The sequence below is a fragment of the Procambarus clarkii genome, chromosome 28 (assembly GCF_040958095.1).
Source record: "Procambarus clarkii isolate CNS0578487 chromosome 28, FALCON_Pclarkii_2.0, whole genome shotgun sequence".
NCBI lineage: Eukaryota > Metazoa > Arthropoda > Malacostraca > Decapoda > Cambaridae > Procambarus > Procambarus clarkii.
The window spans coordinates 14694479-14714523 of record NC_091177.1 but is presented as its reverse complement, the minus strand read 5'-3'; the positions used below and the strand labels follow the sequence as shown (position 1 = coordinate 14714523).

Sequence of the window (20045 nt, the reverse complement as noted above, 5' to 3'; positions counted from 1 at the left end):
GGAGATGGGAGAATTTAAGGGGAAGGGTAATGGGAGGGGCTTAAAGAAAAGGGGAGTACCTTAAAGGAAGGGAAGTAGCTCAAAGGGATGGAAAGGAAGAGAGAGAGTTTATGGAAGGTTGATGGGTGAATGGGAGTCCAGGGTGATTTACACCAGTGCGACATAAAGGTATGTACACCATTCATCACTTTTAATGTACTGTGTAATCAAAATTGGAATTTCCTCAGATATAAAGTAGTATTATTATATATTATAACTTGTGTATAGTAAGGCCCAGGATAGGTAAGATTTAGGTTGTGTTGGCAATTAATTGTATATGTAGTACGTGGGTGAAGCATTTACGGAGTTAAGATTCGAACTTAGGTCGTCAGCGAAGCATTGTTCGAGAAGTGTTCGAACGTCGAGTCGTGTGTGAAAACCGTTTTCAATTCATAAACAGGGGGGGGGGGTCTTGTGGTTCTATGGAATGGACTTTGGCCTTTGTTTATGAGGACGGACTGGGGTGAATCATTTACAGCAGCCCGACCTCGTAAACAAAAGCCAAAGTCCATTCCTTGCACCCGCCAAACCCCCAGGAGTTTATAAAGGAAAAATGGTTTACCCACGACTCATAACTGATGACGTCCGAACACTTCCGGAACAAGTGTTTCGCTGACGACTTTTGTTCGAACCACAACGCTGTAAATGCTTCACCTACGTACTACAAATTCAAATAATCGCCAACAGAACCTAACCAATGCCTAAATATGTCTTGGATTTGATTGGTACCTCCACAGACCCCATCCCCACATCTCCAGTATCAGCTATGGATAATGGCTCCAAAGAGTCTCCAATTACGGGCTCACCATAGCCCGTGCTACTTGGAACTTTTGTTCCAGTAGTTGAATCTAAAACAACAAGAAGAGCCTAAATATGCTAATATATAATAATATTAATTTATATTTGAGAAAATTTCTGTTTTGAATGAACAGAATGTTTAAACTGATGAATACGTCTTTGGGGGTCGACCGCCGGATAGAAGGACTTGATCTGAGGACGGGTTGGAGGACGGGTTGTTTACAGAGTTACGATTCGAACAGAGGCTGTCAGAGAAGCACTGTTCGAGAAATGTTCAAACGTCATCAGTTGTGAGTCGTGGGTTTGGCGGGTGCATGCAGTGGCCTCTGCTGACGGGGATAGGCTGGATTTTCCATGTGTGATTCTCTCAGTTTCGTCTTGTACTTTGCGAGGAAGGTTCACTTTTACGCTGTCTGTAATACGCTGAGTGAGGTCCTCTGCGTAGCTTAAGGTTAGTAAAGCTGAGACCTGCATCCAGACACTTTCCTATCAATAATGTTTTGTCTTCTAGATGACGTCTATTTCTAGAACATGATTGGTAGCTGATTACCTAGAAGTCATCAGTGCTGAAGCTATTCAGCACCTTCAAGGGGTATTTCGGAGTATACTCACTGTGAGTTTGTTTATGGCCTATGTTCAGGTCTAAAGGGTACTTGCTGATTAGTCAGTAGGCTATTGTGGCAACCTTCCAGAGGTTGATAGGCCTTAAGCTCATCACCAGACCAGTATGAATATACACAGAGAGCTTACTGTAGCCCTGAGCACAGTACGGAACTACAGTATACATGCTGGTTGGTCAGTAAACACTTTTGGTGGCCTTAACAATCCTGCAGAGGTTGACGGGTGTTGAGCCCAACACCAGGCACTGTGTGTACGATACAACACCCCCCCCCCCCCCCTAGCGCTATTAGGAAACACATTTAAACATTTGGCCTAGTATATATATATATATATATATATATATATATATATATATATATATATATATATATATATATATATATATATATATATATTGTTGAATGTAACCGAAAGGGTAAGATTAATAATTTTAACATCGAATCTTTTAAACATTTCTTATATTTTTTCTTCACTGTTGGAGGAAGTTTAAAAATTAACTCTCCAAAGTTCATTTTCAGATTTTTTGTCTGACGCCTTTGGGATGCGTTTCACAAGGTCACTCTTTACATTCTCAAATGCTAATTTACCATGCTGGTGTTGTTGTTTTTAGATTCATAGCACGGCTATGTTGATCCCATAGTGGACTTACCTGGCACAGGAGTGGGGCTATAACTCTTGAATTTACCACGATTGATAAAGATTGCTAAAGATTAAGCCACCCAAAAGGTGGCACGGGAATGAATAGCCCATAAGTGGAGGCTCTTTGGCGCCATTATCAGTACCAGTAGCTGATACTGGAGATCTATGGATGGATGGAGTCTTCATGGTCGCAGTGAAGTGTGTGTGTATGGTCCGCAGGAAGCTTGGCCGCCAGGTTGCAGTTAATATGGAAGGCGACGCTTTATACCTGACCAGAACAACATCGGTAGTTTGGTACCATCAGGATCGTCTTCCTTTTCGGGGAATTACATTTGTCCTTCTGGGAATTTGCGGTGGAATTCTGGATGGCGATATTCTTTCTTCAGTGTGGCGAGGTCAGTGTAGGAGTTGGTGGTGTAGGCGAGGACACTCATGGGGTGCGGGGATGTGTTGATACCGATTATCTTGTTACATCTGGGGGCCAATTGTCGTCCGGTGTTTGCGTTGCCGTTGAAGAGCACATAACAAGTACTTTTGTCTTCGTCCAAGTCGGTCGCAAGACCATTTTCGTCGACGTCGCGAGGCCATACTCTTAAGGGGGAGTGTCCGCTCCAAAGATCTCAGTATATAGGCAAGACCGCAACGTCTCTCTCTCTCTCTCTCTCTCTCTCTCTCTCTCTCTCTCTCTCTCTCTCTCTCTCTCTCTCTCTCTCTCTCTCTCTCTCTCTCTCTCTCTCTCTCTCGAGGCGATTAACAATGCACAAGCAACAGATACTCCATCAAGGAGCATATAATCTCCTCACACAACTAGACCATCACCAGAGACATCTTAACAAGCAACACTGAAATAATCGACAAATATACCGAACCCACATCAGGGCTCCTTCTCTGTTATATCACGTTCTCTGCTATATCACGTTCTCTGATATATCACGTTCTCTGCTAAATCACGTTCTCTGATATACCACGTTCTCTGATATACCACGTTCTCTGCTATATCACGTTCTCTGATATACCACGTTCTCTGCTATATCACGTTCTCTGATAAATCACGTTCTCTGATAAATCACGTTCTTTGATATATCACGTTAATGTGATTTCTCTGTGTATCAAAAATATTTCATCGTTAAATGAAAGTTGTTAATAAGCAATTATCCATAGTTATTAATCGGTGATTATCAAAAATTATCACTACTTGATAATTTAAATAATCAATACTTGATTATTTATATGATCAGTATGTGATTATCAAAATTATAATTACAAGATTATCTAAACATTTTCAACTCGCAATAAATGACATTTTCACTACGGGATTGTGATAATCACTAATTTCTGAACATCACCTTTCTCCCAGTATAGAATCATGAAACTCATCATTTGATAATTCAAAATTGTGTCAGGGCGTTGCATCATCAAAATCATCAGTAATAATTAGAGTCCAGATACACGGCGTCACGCAACTGTTCGAACGTGCATGGGCTTACGAGAATGTAAATAAAAACCCCAGACAGTCAGAGTGGCCCTGAGAGTGACTAATACAAAGACCCCAGACAGTCAGAGTGGCCCTGAGAGTGACTAATATAAACAAAGACCCCAGACAGTCAGAGTGGCCCTGAGAGTGACTAATACAAACAAAGACCCCCAGACAGAGTGGCCCTGAGAGTGACTAATACAAACAAAGACCCCCAGACTGTCAAAGTGGCCCTGAGAGTGACTAATACAAACAAAGACCCCCAGACAGTCAAAGTGGCCCTGAGAGTGACTAATATAAACAAAGACCCCAGACAGTCAAAGTGGCCCTGAGAGTGACTAATACAAACAAAGACCCCAGACAGTCAGAGTGGCCCTGAGAGTGACTAATATAAACAAAGACCCCCAGACAGAGTGGCCCTGAGAGTGACTAATACAAACAAAGACCCCAGACAGTCAGAGTGGCCCTGAGAGTGACTAATATAAACAAAGACCCCAGACAGTCAGAGTGGCCCTGAGAGTGACTAATATAAACAAAGACCCCCAGACAGAGTGGCCCTGAGAGTGACTAATACAAACAAAGACCCCAGACAGTCAGAGTGGCCCTGAGAGTGACTAATATAAACAAAGACCCCAGACAGTCAGAGTGGCCCTGAGAGTGACTAATATAAACAAAGACCCCCAGACAGAGTGGCCCTGAGAGTGACTAATATAAACAAAGACCCCCAGACAGAGTGGCCCTGAGAGTGACTAATACAAACAAAGACCCCAGGCAGTCAGAGTGGCCCTGAGAGTGACTAATATAAACAAAGACCCCAGACAGTCAGAGTGGCCCTGAGAGTGACTAATACAAAGACCCCAGACAGTCAGAGTGGCCCTGAGAGTGACTAATATAAACAAAGACCCCAGGCAGTCAGAGTGGCCCTGAGAGTGACTAATACAAACAAAGACCCCAGACAGTCAGAGTGGCCCTGAGAGTGACTAATTAAGGTCGAGTCATCCAGACACATGTCAGAGCAGATGACCCCCGGAGCCACCTGTAAACACGACGACATTTGTTGATGATCTGGCTCGTCCCTTGTTAATTAGAGCAAGTACATTTGCGGGGGAAGGCAATTAGAGGTAATTGACCGAATCATAAATGCAGTTAACGGTACTCATCCCCGGGTTTAGCTGTTTTAATTTAATTAAGAGACCTGCGTGTTTGTTACAATGAAACTCAAATCCTAGAGTTGGGTAAGAGAGGAGAGTGAGTGAGAGGGGGAAGAGAGGAAGAGGGGGTAGGGGGAAGGAAGAGACGAGAGGGGGAAGGAAGAGGGGGAGGGGGAGGGGGGAGGGGGAGGGGGAAGGAGAGGAAGAGGGGAGAGGGGGAAAAAGAAGGGGAGAGGAATGGAGAGGAAGAGGGGGGGGAGAAGGAAGAACGGGGAGGGGCAGGAGAGGAAGAGGGGGGGGAGGGGGAAGGAGAGGGAGGGAGGAGGTGAGGAAGAGGGGGAGCGGAAAGGAGAGGAAGGGGGAAGGGGAAGGGTATAAGATAGAGAGGAGAGCCAGAATAGGAAGATAGAGATTGGGAGGAAAGAAATGAAAATAATGGGGAGAAAGCGGGAAGAAACGGGGGATGGAGGGGGAGGGTGGGAAGAAAGAAAGAAGGGAAAGAAGAAGAGAGCGAAGAAAGTAAGAAGAGAGGGAGTTTTTTATTATTATTATTTTCTACCACAGACGTGGCCACACATTTACAATGCTAATGAACATATATACATTTTCTTCTGTCCTCCATGGACAGGGTTAGAGATGTGTTAAACATATAGTTCAGGGGTTTATTGAACAATCAACCACAGAAGGTGATTCGGTGCTTTTAAAATGCTAAGCTAACCTACATATCTAAATACATAGATACACATATTTACATATGCCCTACATAAAATGTTCGATGTGTCTTTTACATAGTGTCATTAATGTGCATTTACAGAGGTGAAATGTAATTCTGATCAGCTTCCATATATACCTTATACACACACATATATGTACATTATATATATATATATATATATATATATATATATATATATATATATATATATATATATATATATACATATATATATATATATATATATATATATATATATATATATATATATATATATATACGCACATGCATTCACATACATTTGTCTCTTTTACTCTGACAGGGTGAGATAGCTGATAGAGAAATTAGTGTACAATTAAGCACTTAATCACTGAAGGTAATTAAGGTGCTTTTACAAGCTCAGGTTATATAGTTACATCACATACATTGTATAAATGATACATTACATGGCCAATCTTGGGTACAAGTCCAATATATCATCAAGTGTTCCAGTACTCATATAATAATTCAGAGTTCAGCATATCTTAGCCCGAGGGGAGGGGGGGCGAAAGTCAGTCAGAATGGGACATTCTACAATATAATGTTCAAGAGAGCGCATGTTTTCTCTTTCACAAAGTTGACACATTGTGTACTCGACATTTGGGTTTTGAGAAAGCTGCCAGATACGTCTATATCCCAGGCGTATTCTGGCCACTATAACATCACATTGCCGGGTTCTTGTTCTATTAGTCCCATATGTGAATGTCTCTTCACGATATCTATCATAATATTTAATGCTACAACATTCAGGTCTTTGAGAATTTGTTAGGTCGGTGAGATCTTCATTAGATGTGTGTTTAAGTATTCTCTTTGTCACTGCTAATGAAGCACCCATATCTATTTCTACCACTGGTTTTCTGCAGGCTGTCTTAGCAAGCCAACCCGCAAGCATATCAACAGTGTCATGCCTTGAGATGCCAACATGGATGGTATCCATAGGAATTTAATTTCAAATCTACCTTCTTTAGCAGCTAAAACATTCATTCGAATATCACTATTTTCTGGGTGTTGCTACTATGTGGGTTCAATGCCAGGAGTGCACTCTGCGAGTCACAGTATATAAGAGAGGGAGTGAAAGAACGGGTGAGGAGTAAAATGTACGGAGGGGGGGGGGGAAGACACTTATATGCAAATATAAGTGAACCTATGAGGAAGGTTCCTGGCCACAGGACCATATATACTGACCTATGAGGAAGGTCCCGGGCCACTGGACCATATATACTGACCTATGAGGAAGGTCCCGGGCCACTGGACCATATATACTGACCTATGAGGAAGGTTCCTGGCCACTGGACCATATATACTGACCTATGAGGAAGGTCCCGGGCCACTGGACCATATATACTGACCTATGAGGAAGGTCCCGGGCCACTGGACCATATATACTGACCTATGAGGAAGGTCCCGGGCCACTGGACCATATATACTGACCTATGAGGAAGGTCCCGGGCCACTGGACCATATATACTGACCTATGAGGAAGGTCCCGGGCCACTGGACCATATATACTGACCTATGAGGAAGGTCCCGGGCCACTGGACCATATATACTGACCTATGAGGAAGGTCCCGGGCCACTGGACCATATATACTGACCTATGAGGAAGGTCCCGGGCCACTGGACCATATATACTGACCTATGAGGAAGGTCCCGGGCCACTGGACCATATATACTGACCTATGAGGAAGGTCTCGGGCCACAGGACCATATATACTGACCTATCTTGAGATGATTTCGGGGCTTTTTAGCTTTTTAGTGTCCCCGCGGCCCGGTCCTCGACCAGGCCTCCACCCCCAGGAAGCAGCCCGTGACAGCTGACTAACACCCAGGTACCTATTTTACTGCTAGGTAACAGGGGCATAGGGTGAAACAAAATCTGCCTATTGTTTCTCGCCGGCGCCTGGGATCGAACCTATGACCACAGGATCACAAGTCCAGCGTGCTGTCCGCTCGGCCGACCGGCTCTGACCTATGAGGAAGGTCTCGGGCCAGACGACCATATAAACTGACCCAGTATAGTGTTGGGTTTCTTGAGGTCAAACACTTCTTGACCCGCCCCCCCCCCCCCAATATTCCTGTTTAGATAGTCCTTTTTGTAACTATGTGGACCATCGTACATATATTGGCGTAATGTACAGTTACATCGTAGAATTTGGTACTAATCACTTTACAGTCAGGACAAAATTAAGCTGAAAATCAGTCTTAAATATTCCTAGGTCTAGGATAGCTCATGTATGTACTGTGTATATGGTTGAATTATGCCTAGGATGGTTAGGTTAGGTCTTACTAGCAACAGAAATTCAAAACCCCTTTCCCGTTTTCTCCAAATTCAATAGTACAAAATTGTACTTTCTAAGAGTCCATTTCATTAATATGTGTACGATGGTCCACATCTTTATTATAAACTAGCTGTACCCGGTCACGCGTTGCTGTGGCTCAGCAACGCATGTGCATTGCTGAGCCACAGCACCCTTCCCCAGTCTCCCAGTCCTCCCCACCATTCCCCCGTCCCCCGTCCCTTTGTCTTCCCCACCATCCCCCACTACAGCGACCCCGCCTGACAGCTGGGTGGACAGCGCTTCGGATTCGTAGTCCTGAAGTTCCGGGATCGATCCCCGGTGGAGGCGGAGACAAATGGGCAAAATGTTTCTTTCACCATGATGCCCCTGTTACCTAGCAGTAAATAGGTACCTGGGAGTCAGACAGCTACTATGGGCTGCTTCCTGGGGATGGGGAGTGTAACAAAATGGAGTCCTGGTAGAGGACCGAGCCGTGGGGACGCTAAGCCCCGAAATCATCTCAAGATAACCTCAAGATAACCCCTCGTCCTCCCTTCCATTCCCCCTCCCCTGTCCCCTCGTCCCTACGATCTCCAACTCCCCCATCCCCTCGTCCTCCTCACCATTACCCCCTCCCCTGTCCCATCGTCTTCCCCACTATCCCCCACTCCCGTCCCGTCGTCCTCCCCACCATTCCCTACTCCCTCGTCCGATGCATTCCCAAATGATCTAATGTTCCCATCAGAAAATTGGGAACATCAAATGTTTTGATATTCCCATCATTGAAATATAAGAAAAATTTTTAAAAAAACGAAATGAAAAACAATGAAAAAATAAACAAATAAACTATACTTACGAACAACTGTCAGCTGTGTTGTTTACCCATAGTAAACTACAAAGCTTAATTCCAACACAATGTCACACAAAATAATTAAATCAAAATGAAAATAAATCGAAATATATGAAAATTCAATTTATCAATGAAATCAGAAACATTGAAATGAAATCGTAACATATTTAGTATAGCGTGTGTTGCTATTACGTGCAACAGATGGCGCTATCTCTTTAAAAAAAAAAGATGTTTTTACCTGTCACAGGTGTGGCATCTATACCTATACTTATGAAATGAACGGTATGGTAAAGAACATAGCTCACTTCCAATGCAATCTCACACAATATAATTAAATCAAAATGAAAATAAATCGAAATATATGAAAATTCAATTTATCAATGCAATCGGAAACATTGAAATGGAATCGTAACATAATTTAGTGCAGCGTGTGTTGCTCTTGCGTCCAACAGATGGCGCTTTTAAAAAAAAAAAAAACATGTTTTTTTCCTGACACAGTTGAGGCATGTATATAGTAGGTATATAAAAACACGTGCCTACTTGAATCCAAAGTTGTGTCAAAATTTCAAAGCAATAGGTAAAGAGGTTTCGAAGATTTCCCTCACATGAAAAAGTTTTTTTTTTTATGCATGTTTTTTCCCCGTTACAGACGTAACAAGTATATAGTATGTATATAAAACACCGCTCGGATGAGAATGGAACGCTGTGAGAAAATTTCAAACCAATCGGAGAAGAACTTTCGGAGATTAGTAATTTTGAACAAACGAACATTTCCATTTGTATTTATATAGATAATATCTAAATAGGAGTCCGGGCTGACACCCCCCCCCCCCCTCTACCCTCCTCGATGACCTTAACTAACATGGGTATATAGCGTGACCTTAACTAACATGGGTATATAGCGTGACCTTAACTAACATGGGTATATAGCGTGACCTTAACTAACATGGGTATATAGCGTGACCTTAACTAACATGGGTATATAGCGTGACCTTAACTAACATGGGTATATAGCGTGACCTTAACTAACATGGGTATATAGCGTGACCTTAACTAACATGGGTATATAGCGTGACCTTAACTAACATGGGTATATAGCGTGACCTTAACTAACATGGGTATATAGCGTGACCTTAACTAACATGGGTATATAGCGTGACCTTAACTAACATGGGTATATAGCGTGACCTTAACTAACATGGGCATATAGCGTGACCTTAACTAACATGGGTATATAGCGTGACCTTAACTAACATGGGTATATAGCGTGACCTTAACTAACATGGGTATATAGCGTGACCTTAACTAACATGGGTATATAGCGTGACCTTAACTAACATGGGTATATAGCGTGACCTTAACTAACATGGGTATATAGCGTGACCTTAACTAACATGCGTATATAGCGTGACCTTAACTAACATGGGTATATAGCGTGACCTTAACTAACATGGGTATATAGCGTGACCTTAACTAACATGGGTATATAGCGTGACCTTGAAAATAGTGTCAATGATATATGAAAATAACAAGGGGTTGAACCCCATATAATTTCGGGCTTGTATGAATTGTTTTAAGAAATACTCTGGGGTCTGACATGAATAACAATTAACAATTTAAAAGCAAAAAGTGTCCTTAATCTAAACCTTTCAACTGAGTATCATAATAGCTTAACGGGTTACCTAGGATCTTATGCATTTGGGTAGGAGCAAACCACTTGAAATATGACTGTGGTTAAATCGAGGGAATAGCTTAAGCTGCTAGTCTGGTTAACATGGTGCGTTAATGTGGAATGAGTTTGGGTAGATATAAATAGGAGCTGCCTCGTATGTGCTAATAGGTCTTCTGAGGTTACTTTCATTCTTATATTCTTATATATATGTTGTGTGTTCAACAGCACACTAATGAACTATTGTTAGGTCCTTGTGCACAAGAACCTTGAGCTTCTTGAAACAGCCATGAGATTCCCCAATGACGTCGTTCTGTGCTCTAAACAACACGTCTACTCAGGCGATGAGTCACAATAACGTGGCTGAAGTATGTTGACCAGACCACACACTAGAAAGTGAAGGGACGACGACGTTTCGGTCCGTCCTGGACCATTCTCAAGTCGAAACGTCGTCGTCCCTTCAATTTCTAGTGTGTGGTCTGGTCAACGTCTACTCACCAAGTGTATTTCTACTTGTTTTTCTACCTGAGCGTAGTCAGCGTAGCTGCACATGAGTGTGGGAGTTAACGAGGCCATTAGCGTGTCTCCTGGCTGTTCCAAGAAGACCCAAGGTGAGGCGGTCTTACTAGTGAGTTGACACAGACGTTGAGTGAGCTGTGAACCGTTAGCATGACTATATAATATCTTTTATTGCCCAATTTACTTTTACACATAGGTTGTTATTCTTGCTTGTTGCTGAGGCATTATGGGTCATATTGTTATGTTGTACAACTTAGTTTTACTAGGATGCTAGTCGAATTCTGAGCTGTTATTTGAAAGACTATTCTAAGTCATGTGCGTGTCTAGACATGTGCGTGTCTAGACATGTGCGTGTCTAGACATGTGCGTGTCTAGACATGGGCGTGTCTAGACATGGGCGTGTCTAGACATGGGCGTGTCTAGACTTGGGCGTGTCTAGACATGGGCGTGTCTAGACATGTGCGTGTCTAGACATGGGCGTGTCTAGACATGTGCGTGTCTAGACTTGGGCGTGTCTAGACATGGGCGTGTCTAGACATGTGCGTGTCTAGACATGTGCGTGTCTAGACATGTGCGTGTCTAGACATGGGCGTGTCTAGACATGTGCGTGTCTAGACTTGGGCGTGTCTAGACATGGGCGTGTCTAGACATGTGCGTGTCTAGACATGTGCGTGTCTAGACATGTGCGTGTCTAGACATGGGCGTGTCTAGACATGGGCGTGTCTAGACATGTGCGTGTCTAGACATGTGCGTGTCTAGACATGTGCGTGTCTAGACATGTGCGTGTCTAGACATGGGCGTGTCTAGACATGGGCGTGTCTAGACATGTGCGTGTCTAGACATGTGCGTGTCTAGACATGGGCGTGTCTAGACATGGGCGTGTCTAGACATGGGCGTGTCTAGACATGGGCGTGTCTAGACATGTGCGTGTCTAGACTTGGGCGTGTCTAGACATGGGCGTGTCTAGACATGTGCGTGTCTAGACGTGATTCATTCGTGCCAGGTGTTGAATATCTCTGTCTTGTCTCAACTGTGTCGACCAGTTACACGAGTCTATCAGGTTGATGATACAAGATATACAGTCCCTAAGCCTGTGACTGTATTGTTACATGAAGACTCTTGTCTCAAGATGTTGTACTGGTCTCGTTCTTGAGGTATTTTCCCGTTATCTTGCTTGATATCCAAGAAACGGAACTAGCATGCAGTTTGACGCTATCTGTATGTTAGTTTCGGATATCTACACTATGTAAACTTCAAAGTTTCTGGTAGTTGTGTTACCAGTAACGTCATATATAACATAGTACATTACTGTAACAATGCTTCAGCCCAGTCTCTTGGTCTCCTCCACGGTGAGAGGCTAACTGCTCCCACAGCTATAGTCTGGTCCAGCTCTAACAGTTGCCTCCTTACTTTACCTCTGGCAATCACAAGGTGATCCAGTGCTGCTCAGTTGGACACAGTTCCTGTCGTTTCAGAAACTGTCGCCCTTCACTTCACAACCCCTAAGCCGCCATGCATTGCCCATTACAGTAATAAAATACCGTGAAATCTCCCTACTGAGCCCCCCATCAGGTAAGATCTATGTCAAATGTAATTCCTGTGTGTGAAAAAGCCACAGTCGAGGTCAGAATAGTCTTCTTACTTTCCTTTTGGAAACTTTGTGAAGATCTCATGGAACCATTTTTTTAAATTCCTCACACACATCGCTGTTATTCTCTGTGAATGTTTCTCCTGAATCCTCATTTTTTATCACCTGTTCCTTTACTGGTTTACCTTCCAAATGCAGCTGTTGAGCGGATTGAGTTGAGCCTTTGTTTCATCTGCTACATTATTTTCATCTTGTTGCTCTACTTATATTTTTGTGGTACTCTCTTCTTCTTCCTGCTAGTCCACTGTTCTTGTAGTGTATTACTCCACAGGTGCTGCCTTACACCTCTAGTTAAAGATTGATGCTTCTATTAATTTAACTGTGTGTATTTATATCGTGATGATGTTCTTTCGTCTTCAAATGTACCTTCTGCCATACTTGAAGTCTTGCCTAATTAAGATTTGATATACAGTCCTGCTTGCTATTCAAGCACCAGCTTTTCATGCAGATGCTGAATCTTTCAAGGCTTAGGTTTCTCATCAGTTTGATATCTAGTTCCTCACTTTCCCTTCTGTGTCTCTTTTTTTTTAATTTTGCAAGATAGTCCAGAGAGAATACTGCACTTGTTATAATTTCTGACAGTTTTGTCTCTGAGTGAAATTACATCTGGATTGTCCTCGAGTGAGTGAGTGAGTGTGTGTGTGTGTGTGTGTGTGTGTGTGTGTGTGTGTAGTCATCTATTTGTACTCACCTAGTTGTGCTTGCGGGGGTTGAGCTTTGGCTCTTTGGTCCCGCCTCTCAACTGTCAGTCAACTGGTGTACAGGTTCCTGAGCCTACTGGGCTCTATCATATCTACACTTGAAACTGTGTATGGAGTCAGCCTCCACCACATCACTTGTGTGTGTGTGTGTGTGTGTGTGTGTGTGTGTGTGTGTGTGTGTGTCGGTGTTCATGTACATAATGCATGATATGTTTCTTGTTGAGCCAAACACCATTACCTGGCAATTACGTGCAAGTCAGCAATTCAACATTACTGCATAAATAAAAAAATCACATTCTCTGAGAACATCTCAAAATCAAATATTAGCAGGCAACAAGTCTTTTTCACACTCAGACCAATACGGGTTCAGCCTCACTGAGTTGAATTGCCTTCCCCGCCCCCCCCCCCTTTTTTTTTGTTAAATAGCTATTTAGCAATTTAGAGTTCACAGTCACGGATGTGTCGTAACAGTGCTGAAAGCAGTAAAGTATCTTTTGAACAGTGAAAAGCAGCGCAAAATATATTTTAACAAGCTATCCATTAACACCGAACATTGCTAAACCGATCAAACTCTGCTACTTTGCACGAAGGTAATGCTGCTTGATACTAGTACTTAGTCCATGTTTCTCTGTTTAGAGAACTTCAAATATATTTCGTCAGTTTGTCAGACAGCCAGCCAGCCAGCCAGCCAGCCAGCCAGCTAGCCAGCCAGCCTGACGTAGCTGGTCAAACAGACATTCACAAAGGCACAAACAAATATAGGAAAGCAAACAGGTAAACAAAATTATTCTCAAACACAGAGTGAGATTTAAAGATAGACACAAACATTCAGTGGGGTCACAGACACACAAACACACACATGCAGACATACACACATAAATATGTAAGCACTGATATACAGAGCCATATATACATAATCGCAGAAATAGATATTTAGATACATTCCAGATATTTAGGGTTCATTCAATGTGGATATAGAAGATACACACACACACACACACACACACACACACACACACACACACACACACACACACACACTTGTGTGATTCTGTTGATTGACGGTTGAGAGGCGGGACCAAAGAGCCTGAGCTCAACCCCCGCAAACACAACTAGGTGAGAACTAGGTGAGTACACCAACACACACACACAACACACTAAAGGAATGGTCGAACAAATGGTTGTTAGAGTTTATCCCAAGCAAATGTAATGTAATGAAGATAGGTGTAGGGAGCAGGAGGCCAGTTACAAGGTAACATTTGGGAGATGAAATTCTACACGAGTCAGAGAGAGAGAAAGACGTGGGGGTTGATATCATGCCAGACCTGTCCCCTGAACCCCATATCAAGAGGATAACATCAGCAGCATATGCCAGGTTGGCTAACATAAGAACGGCATTTAGACACTTGTGCAAGGAATCATTCAGAACTTTGTATACCACCTATGTCAGACCAATCCTGAAGTATGCAGCCCCAGCATGGAGTCCATATCTAGTCGAGCATAAAACCAAACTGGAAAAAGTTCAAAGGTTTGCCACCAGACTAGTACCCGGGCTGAGAGGTATGAGCTACGAGGAGAGACTACGGGAATGAAACCTCACGTCGCTAGAAGACAGAAGAGTTAGGGGGGATATGATCACCACGTACAAGATTCTCAGAGGAATTGACAGGGTAGATAAAGACGGGCTATTTAACACAAGGGGCACATGCACTATGGGACACAGGTGGAAAATGAGTGCCCAAATGAGCCACAGAGATATTAGAAAGAATTTTTTTAGTGTCAGAGTAGTTGACAAATGGAATGAATTAGGCAGTGATGTGGTGGAGGCTGACTCCATACACAGTTTCAAGTGTAGATATGATAGCGCCCAATAGGCTCAGGAAACTGTACATCAGTTGATTGACAGTTGAGAGGCGGGCTGAGAGCCAGAGCTCAACCCCCGCAAACACATATAGGTGAGTACATATAGATGAGTACACACACACACACCAAATCTGTTTCCTGAAGCCCATATAAAAAGAATTACATCTGCGACATACACGAGGCTGGCTAACATCAGAACAGCCTTCAGGAACCTGTGTAAGGAATCATTCAGAACCTTGTACACAGCATATGTAAGACCAATCCTGGAGTATGCGGCCCCAACATGGAGCCCGTACCTTTTCAAGCACAAGACGAAGGTGGAAAAAGTTCAGAGGTATGTCGCTAGGCTAGTCTCAGAATTAGGAGGCATGAGTTAAGAGGAAAGGCTGCATGAAATGCACCTCACGACACTGGAAGACAGAAGAGTAGGAGGAGACATGATCACTACCTACAAAAGTCTCAGAGGAATTTACAGGGTACGTAAGGATAAACTTTTTAACACAGGTGGTACGCGAACAAGGGGACACAAGTGGAAACTGAGTACCCAAATGAGCCACAGGGACGTTAGAAAGAACTTTTTCAATGTCAGAGTAGTTAACAGGTGGAATGCATTGGGCAGTGATGTGGTGGAGGCTGATTCCATACACAGTTTCAAATGTAGAGATGATAGATCCCAGTAGGCTCAGGAATCTGTACACCAATTGATTGACAGTTGAGAGGCTGTACCAGAGAGCCAAAGCTCAACCCCCGCAAGCACAAATAGGTGAGTACAAATAGGTGAGTACACACACACACACACACACACACACACACACGGGCCGAAAGAGCAGAGCTAAACCCCCGCAAGTTCAACTAGGTGAATACACACACACACAAACACATGCAAACTTGTACACATACACACAAATGCAAACATATATACACGCAAAAACACATACAGACATACACGCAAACACATGTAAATATACACACGCACATACAAATATACACACGCACAAACAAATGCAGACACACAAACACATACAGATACACACACACACACATGCAGACAACACACACATACATCTTGTCATAATATTTACAGAAAGCCTAATATTATCTGACACAGCCCCACCCGTCGGTGTCTGAGAGTTGAAATGTACAGGTCCTCTCCTCCTCCTCGCCTCCCTGAAAATCTAAAAAAACATATATGTAATATTTTCCTTTACATTACATTGATATATATATATATATATATATATATATATATATATATATATATATATATATATCACTAATACAAATAAGATAAATATAAAACATTTGGGTTGTGAGCGAGGGCATGGTGGGCCCAACATGATCACTACGCTAACACAACAAAGGCTAAACACCAGCCATAACACCCAAAATATAACATTACTCACGCATCAAATTTCCTCTAACGTTAACCAAAAAAAAAAAAAAAAAAAAAAAAAAAAAAAGTGACCGATGTGTAGCGGGTAAAATTCCGGAAACTATTCTCAAAAACAAATTGTTGCCGGGAGAAGGTTTGAGAGGCGAAGAGTGCAAATTAGAAGTTTTGGCCGGGCGTACAAGGAACCGCGGGCCGGGGCGCCCTCTGGCGGCCCGCCCCGGGACCTCTTTCTTGGCGGCAATGGTACGCCTCAGTCGCACACGACCCGCACCGCCGTTTTTGAGTCCATAGCCACTACATTATCCACATATAGGGTGCTGAAGAAACGAGGTGATTCCACTTTATAGAGACGGCGGATTTATGATGAACAGTGAAGTATCTAGATGGACCTTGCATGAGCACATCAAGCAAGTTTAAACCTTGGGCAGCACGCGCATAAGTTCCATATTGATTTATACACCGGCGGTGATGGAGTGGTGGTCATCCGTGCGGCCGCCGCAACCTAATATAGCCCTTGTGCCGGGGGCCACCGAGGGTCCATCTCCCGTGAAATTCCCTCATCCTATGCATTGGTCAATCTCTACCTTCAAGTTGTGAACAAAATACTTGAGAGGGCGCGGTCATAACCGGAGAATGGAGCCGGGGTCTTGAGCGCTACTTCAGCAAATGGACACTGGCGGCCCCGGGGTGAAAGATGGCCCCACTTTTATTATTCCACAGGTATCAGGAGACGTTGTTTGTTTTGTCCTAATGTTACTTCATGCCCATTGTTGTCTAATTTGTGTTAATGTTAGTCACTCCAATACACACACACACACACACACACACACACACACACACACACACACACACACACACACACACACGCACGCACGCACACACACACACACATGCCACTCTCTATGGTGTATAACAGGTCACTGGAAACAGGAGACCTATCAGAAACCTGGAAGACAGCTTATGTAGTCCCAATATACAAAAATGGTGACAGGAAAGAGGCACTGAACTAGAGGCCAGTTTACCTAACTTGTATACCATGCAAGGTGATGGAGAATATCGTGAGAAAAAGGCTCTAAGAGCATCTGGGGGGAAATAGGTTTGTAACACACCAACATGGGTTCAGAGATGGTAAATCGTGCCTCACAGGGTTAATAGAGTTCTATGACCAAGCAACAAAAATTAGGCAAGAAAAAGAAGGGTGGGCAGACTGCATTTTCTTGGACTGTCAGAAAGCTTTTGACACAGTACCCCATAATAGGCTGTTACGAAAGTTGGAGCAACAGGTAGGAGTGAAAGGTAAGGTGCTCCAGTGGATAAGGGAGTATCTAAGCAACAGGAAACAGCGAGTAACTGTGAGGGGGGAGACATCCGAGCTGCGAGATGTCACCAGCGGAGTCCCACAGGGCTCTGTACTTGGACCCATCCTGTTTCTAATATATGTAAACGATCTTCCAGAGGGTATTGACTCATTCCTCTCAATGTTTGGTGATGATGCAAAAATTATGAGAAGAATCAAGACAGATGATAGACAGAGACTACAGGACGACCTGGACAGGCCAGGTCGTGCAAAGTGCAAAGTAATGAAAATAGGCAAAGGGAGCAGAAGGCTGAACACAAGGTACCATCTGGGAGGTGAAATCATACAAGAGTCAATTAGAGAGAAAGATCTGGGGGTTGATATCACACCGAACCTGTCCCCAGAGGCCCACATCAAAAGGATATCCTCAGCGGCATATGCTAGACAGGCCAATATAAGAACTGCCTTTATGAACTTATGTAAGGAATCGTTCAGGACTCTATATACCACTTATGTCAGACCAATCCTGGAATATGCAGCTCCAACTTGGAGTCCATACTAAGTTAAAAACAAGACAAAGTTAGAGAAGATTCAGCGGTATGCCACCAGACTCGTTTCGGAACTGAGAGGTATGAGCTACGAGGAAAGGCTGTTTTTGTTGTTGCCATCGAGAGATGGCTATTTGTATGGTAATCTTGGGCATAGTTATTTCATCAAAGCACCTCACTCTGTGGGGCCACGTGAGCAACACAAATGCGAACAAGCCTGAATGACTTGTTCGGCTCCCAAGTCTAAACACCTCAGAAGTGACTCGAACCAGACCACCAGGAGCACAATGCAACTGGTGAACATGGTACCTTAACCCCTCGACCATCAGTGACCGTACGAAAGACTATTGCATATATGCTTGGAGACGATTCAAACGTGTTTGCATTTGTGTTGCTCATGGGGCCTCACAAAGTGAGGTGATTTAATGAAATAACCATGCCCAAGATTACAATCAAAGTGCCGTCGGGACGGTGGTCAAATAGCTTTGGCTATTATCGTCTTTTGTACGGTCACTGATGGTCGAGTGATTAAGGTACCATGTACACCAGTTGCATTGTGCTCCTGGCAGTCTGGTTTCGAGTCACTTCTGGGGTGTGGAGTTTTCAGTTGCATATACACCTGTGGACCATTCAGGCTTGTTCGCATTTGTGTTGCTCACGTGGTCCCAAAAAATGGGGTGACTTGATAAAATACCATGCCCAAGATTACCATCAGAGCGCCGGCGGGATGATGAGGAAATAGCCTCGGCTACCATCATCTTTTGTCCTGTCGTGATAGTCGAGCGGTTAACGTCTCCTGTACACCAGTTGCATAGTGCTACTGGCAGTTTGGGTTCTAGTCACTTCTGGGGTGTGCAGTTTTCAGCTATATATATATATATATATATATATATATATATATATATATATATATATATATATATATATATATATATATATATATATTTAATGCACAACTTGCCTAAACAGGCAAGAGAAGTTATACAACTTTCTCCTTTCCCACCAGGAGATTCGAACCCTAGCCAGCACAGAAGCCTTACAGCAGCTGGCATAACTGGTACGCCTTTAACCCACTGCACCAAATTAGACCCTTAAAAGAGATGGTAATTTCGGGGTATTTAAACCCCAAAGATCACCATCCAAGGGCATCTAACTCTAGTTGTTTATTTATACATATATATATATATATATATATATATATATATATATATATATATATATATATATATATATATATATATATATATATATATATATACGTACCTGTTATGCCAGTTGCTGGAAGGCTTCTGTGCTGGCTAGGGTTCGAGTCTCCTGGTGGGAAAGTGTTCTAAAGTTGTATACTTAACTCTCGTGTTTAGGAGAGTTGTGCCTCAAGCAGAGACACTGTCTTCCCATATTAACAGGGACTTGATGAAATTAACGTCTAAATGACCCCTCACTTGCTCTGGTGCTCTTGGGAGGTGTTGATCTTTGGGGTATTTAAATACTCCGAAATTACCATCTCTTTTAAGGGTCTGAGCGGGTGGTGGAGAGGGTTAAGGCGTACCTGTTATGCCAGTTGCTGGAAGGCTTCTGTGCTGGCTAGGGTTCGAGTCTCCTGGTGGGAAAGTGTTCTAAAGTTGTATACTTAACTCTCGTGTTTAGGAGAGTTGTGCCTTAAGCAGAGACACTGTGTCTTCCCATATTAACAGGGACTTGATGAAATTAACGTCTAAATGACCCCTCACTTGCTCTGGTGCTCTTGGGAGGTGTTGATCTTTGGGGTATTTAAATACTCCGAAATTACCATCTCTTTTAAG

The 20045-nt window shown here is 43.1% G+C and overlaps 1 long non-coding RNA gene across 2 annotated transcripts in view; it reads left to right on the top strand.

Annotated features, from left to right (window-relative positions):
• LOC123755161 (uncharacterized) overlaps positions 1-20045 on the top strand; it is an 813340-nt gene that overhangs the window by 616163 nt on the left and 177132 nt on the right. Inside the window, exon 1 of one of the 2 annotated variants that reach the window (XR_011229878.1) lies at positions 1274-1288. The exons of the other annotated variant lie outside the window; for it this stretch is intronic. This is a non-coding gene — a long non-coding RNA (uncharacterized lncRNA). Of the gene's footprint in view, positions 1-1273; positions 1289-20045 lie in introns of those variants that run through there. 2 annotated transcript variants of the gene reach the window in all.